General features: G+C 42.1%; 1 protein-coding gene across 2 annotated transcripts in view; it reads right to left on the bottom strand.

Moving 5' to 3' along the window:
- GLCE (glucuronic acid epimerase) overlaps window positions 1–4,776 on the bottom strand; it is a 91,600-nt gene extending 86,824 nt beyond the window's left edge. For both annotated transcript variants that reach the window (XM_011385807.2, XM_011385795.2), the window contains exon 1: window positions 4,572–4,776. The gene's annotated coding sequence lies outside the window, so the exon portion shown is untranslated. The remainder of the gene's footprint in view (window positions 1–4,571) is intronic.
- Between the last annotated feature and the right edge of the window lie 505 nt (window positions 4,777–5,281).

Genomic DNA, 5,281 nt, shown 5'->3' on the forward strand with positions numbered 1-5,281 from the left:
CAGAGTAACCCTTAATTCCTATATTGTGGTGAGTCTAATGCCTTAAATATGAGGATAAGGACTACAGATCTCATGTCGGTTTGAGGTCATTGGTACAAGAAAATAAGACAGTTTAAAAAGGCCAAAATTTTAGGAAAGTAGGATGAGACTGAAATTTGGGCTTAACTCATCTCGGGTATTATGAAGACATTAATCTTGGCATGGAGAGTTCAAACATAAGAAAACCAACAATGAAAAATAAGCAATAGAGATTCAAAAAGTAATAAGACAAATATAACCCTGTCTTTGAGTCCAGGAGACAGACATAAATAATTACAGCATACTAAGGAACATAAGAGAATGCATGAACAAGACACAGAAAGTAAATAATCCAGTGGGGTAGAAAGAAAAAGGACCAGACTTAAAAACGCTGATAGTGCTTAAGTTGTAGCTTGAAAAATCAGTCATCTTTGTCAGCAAGACAGGAAAAGGAAAAACATTCTCAGCAGTGGGGAGAGTATATGAAAAGGCTCCAAATCAGGAAACAGTATGGCATTTTCAGTGAACTGATTTTATTTCTACAGTTAGAGCTTGAGGTTTACAGTGGGAGAAAGGCAAAAGATGAGCCAGATGATTAAGGGCTTGTAGCCATCGTTAGAATTAAATGCTGTAGGCAAAAAAGAAGTATGGGTTTTAAGAAAGCATTGAACAGATTTGTATCTTAGAAAAATCGCCTTGGCAGTAGTGGAAAGGATAAATTAAAGGGGGTCAAACACTAGAGACCTCATTCTACATTCAAAGTTAAATAAGGTCATGCAGATATTCTACTATAGAACCAGGGATCCGAAATTAAAAAAAAAAAAAATGTTTAACAGATAAAGCTAAATTATCAAAAGGAAATAATTTATCTTCATGAATATCTATTCTGGAATTAAGTATTTCCTATGTATTTTAAAAAGAGGCTTCTAAAATTATATGACATAATATGATACATAAAATTTACATCGAATTAACTATATCCTGAGAACTAGCTACTCTTATGACATCTATCCCTTTTTGTACATATAATTCTGCAGATCTGTAACATAAAAACCAATGCAATAGAATCCTCGGAATTGGGAGTTTATATTGATTATTGACAGGAACTTTTCTTGCTTTAATTTTATATATATGGAAACTGAGGCCCTGAGAGACTAAGGAATTACCTAAGATCATACGATTAGTTGCACAGTGAAGACTGGAATTCATGTCTTATGTTATCTTTTCTAGAAACTGCTTTAGTATATATTTATGATTCTAGAATTTCAACTAATAATCCAAAAGACACTCCACTATTGTCATTTTCAGCAGTGTAATAATGAACTATATAAACTATTTTTATGTTTCATATGCCTTACAAGAAAAACATATCTATCAGATATGTGTATGTTTGACAAAAAGAAATCTCTTCCTGAAGTCTGTGCAATAATAACACCTTCTCTGCCAGAACACACGCCCAATTAGTCTGTAGGGAATCTAAAAATTTCCTTTCTAAAATTCAGGAAACAATTAAATTTGAAAAAAGAAAGGCCTAAGATTAAATTATAAAATTAAATTTCCAACATCTTTAACAGGTTTTAATATTTTACATAGGTCTCAGTCTTTTTCTTATTTTGTTGTGCGCTCCCCCACCCCTATAATTTTTAGAACCTTGAAATATATTGTTGTCCTTCACTAGTACACACAAGCAGAAGGGGCAACACTGACAAAAGACTTGATAAATATTGTACATTTCACAAATTTGCATAGTGACCAAAATGTTTTAATTTTTCGAGTTCTCTAATTTACACTTAAGTAATGTCTGCTCATTGTAATAGATTCCAATAATATAAAAGCATAAAATTAATAGCTGTCCTCCATGCCTCTGCAACGTTCTCTTGAAGAATCCCCCAAACACTGGTAAGTTTGATGAATGACCTCGCAGACTTTTATATGCTTACATAACAATAGGTGCTAATCCTCAAAGAGTCAACATATATTTAACAACCAGACTCTACTGATCATAATTTAATCTTTCTTTAATAATTCAGAAGGTAGATCATAATCTTGCTTGGTTTCCGGTTATCACAAAAGACAAAAATTATATTATCATTCAGGGGTTATAAAAAAAAGTGAGCTAAACCTCCAGTAAGGTGTTTATTTCTTCCTTACCAGAATTTCAATTATCTTATGTATTTATTTATTTGTTGTCTTTCTCTCTCTCCATGTAGGTTACATGAGAGCTGGAATTGTTGTACTTCCAGTACTTGACACCTAGCAGATAATCAAATATCTTTCGACTGATCAATATGTTTATTTAGAAATCAGAAAAGCTGCTTTAAAAAAAAAAGTTATTAAAATCGACTTATCACTTGTCTTTCAAAAGTACATTTTGGGTTTGTTTGTTTTTTTTAGTTAGGGGAGTGCTGTAGTTCCAAACAAATATCTGCTCAACTGATCAGTTTTGATAACTATAAAAGTCAATCGGGTATTTTGGGTTGAATTATAACAACAACAAACAAAAAACTTAAACTCTCCAAAGAGTTAAATATTGCTATGTGGGATTCCATTGTTTTTTAAGATTATTGCAAGATTCAAGGATTAAGCACATTATCCCTAATCTTTCTGATTCTAAGATCAAAAGAAAAAGACTAAAGCAGGCAAAATTCTTTGCTTTGGCATACTTAAATTTGTTTGTTTACCTAAAATTACAGAATTATTATGAGTATGGATGGGCTCCACTGCCTGTCACATGAAATTTCATTTACAAGCCTCTAGGATCAAGTAGTTATCTTTTTTTTTTTTTTGCAATTCTAATTTATTTTATTTTATTTTATTTTTATGGTGACATTGGTTAATGAAATCCAGTAAGTTTCAGCTGCACACTTTAACAGTAAGGCATATATATATATATATTTTTACTCTGTGTGTTCACCTCCCATAGTTAGATATTTCCTTCTGTCACCACAAATTTGATCCAGGAGCCATCTAACCAGAATTGTCAGGCAAATGTGCACTTTCTGACCTATAGATTTTTTTTTTAAAAGCACATACACATATATACAGGTCATTTTATTTGAATTCCATCTAAGTCTGGGCTAGTTGTCAAAAACTCTGTGCAAATTTCATGACTAACTGTACCTTTACAATAAAACTGTTAAGCAAGATTCTCTAAAAAAGCTCTGTAAGTCACCCTTACAGGTCTCAAACGACGCTGTTGCAGAGTTCTAGCTTTGGGACTTCAAATTCCAGTATGTACGTTAGAGGCTAAACTTGAAGTTAACCTTCTCCACAACAGCTTTTCAAAGCACAAAGTGAAGCAGAACACACTTCTCGGCATTACTTGACTCTGCCTAACGTTCAGGCAAGGCTTTAATACGTATCTAATAATGCAGTATCACCAAAGCAGATCACCAAGGAGAGGGAAGCCAAAACCACGCAGTCTTCAGCGGCGTCCACGCTCAACCTGGGGACATTCGCCTCCTAAAAACCCCAGTCTACATCTCCATCTAAGGTGCTGCCACTCTTGCTCCCAGAGTGGAGAGACCAGCACGCCCTCACAGGGATCCTGGGGCAGAGAAAAGAAAACCGCAGAACAAACCCACAATTTTTTTTTTCAACTAGGCAACAACACGGATCAACTCTCCAACTAAGTATCTCACCTAGACGGAAAAGACCTGTTCCAGGATGCTGACCAGTCACAGACTGTCCCCTGGGCCGACTCAGGATGCCACTAGAGCCCCTCCCGCTCGCAGCCAACCCAGCGCCCGCTGAGCCGCGCCCTCGGTTCAAGACCACCCGGGGACCCACTAACGCGCTCTGTCGCCCCGGAAAAGATTGGAGACCATGCCAAGTTACCGCCCCCCTCTGGGCAAAGCAAAAATCCCAGTAAAGACGCTGGTCTCCGCGGTAAACCCTTCCGCCCCAAGCAGCCCACCAAGGCGCCCGGCCCAGCACCTGCGGGACGCAGATACATCGCCTCTATTCTGGAGACCCCGATACACAGACCCTTGTCCCCGTAACCCTAATATACTGCTTCTTCATTCCAGAAATGCGAAACATACGCCCACTCCCGCTCAAAGCCCCTCCACCGGACCCCAATAATCTGCCCCTTCAGAGACCTAGGACCTTGCTAAACTGAATCTTCTGCCCCTAAAAAGCCGAAGACCCGGATAAAGGGACCCCTTGTCCCGGAACCCCGCTACACTACGTCAAGGAACCTCAGAACCCCGAAAAATCTCCCTGGACCCCGAAGACTCGGCACCCTCTACGCCACCACCTACCCACATCCCAAGCCAGAACTGCCCTGGGACCCCCAATAAACCGCCTGCACACCCGGAAGAGCCTAGGCACCCGCTACACCGCCCTTGGGCGCACACACAGGATCCCACCACACCGCCTCCTCGCTCCTCGCACTCCCGAACCCCGCCAAGCCTTGCGCCCACCAGGCAGCGCCGCGCTGCCCCGGGAGCCGCCCCCGGAGCCGCCCCCGTCTGGAGCACGCCTGCCCCGGCTGCTCAGTGTCCCCGCTCCCCGACTACTCCTCAGCGGAGACGCGCTCCAGGCTTCCTTACCTGGACAGCGTCGGAGGGCGAGCGGACTGGGGAGCCCTAAGGAAGAGAAAGAGGCGACAGAGAAGGAGCGGCCCAGGCCTGCGGCTGCAGCAGCTCCAACCTCTCCGCGAGGAAGCGCTTGTGTGAGGAGAGCCCTCCCGCTCCGCGCGCAGCCAGGAGACTCAGCCACAGCCGAGTCCGCTGCTCTTCCCGCGAGATCCCAGCCACAGTGAGGGGCGGGGCCACGGTGAGAGGCGGGAGCGGCAGCTCGAGTGACAGCCTTAAGAACCTGTTGGCGAAGGAGCAGAAGGCGGGACTCTGAGGCTATTATGACCAATTATAAAATAGGAAAGGTGATTCGCCCCGCCCACCGCCTCTTGCTCTCCCCGGCCCCTCATCAATAAACTGGGGGAAAAGGTAGCAATACCCTTAAATAGTCAAAGGAAGTGGATATTTGCGGAAAGGTAACTTGGATAGCGAGGCTTGGCTTGTGTCTGGACCTGCCTAACCTTCATAGATAACACCTTGTTTAGGGAAGAAGCTGGTCTTCACAAGTGTGTAGGCAGAGGCGCTGTTACCCTTGGTTACAGCGTGGCCTGAAGTGTGCAAAGGTTCACATCTTCCTGATTGAAGGCGCAACCCTCCTCGGTTACCCGAGTCTAAACTACCTTTCCTCCATCTCAGCCTCTCCTCCCTCTCCACCTAAAACGGGGTGCCATTGTTGAGATGCC

The sequence above is a fragment of the Pteropus vampyrus genome, unplaced genomic scaffold, assembly GCF_000151845.1.
Source record: "Pteropus vampyrus isolate Shadow unplaced genomic scaffold, Pvam_2.0 Scaffold15, whole genome shotgun sequence".
Lineage (NCBI taxonomy): Eukaryota > Metazoa > Chordata > Mammalia > Chiroptera > Pteropodidae > Pteropus > Pteropus vampyrus.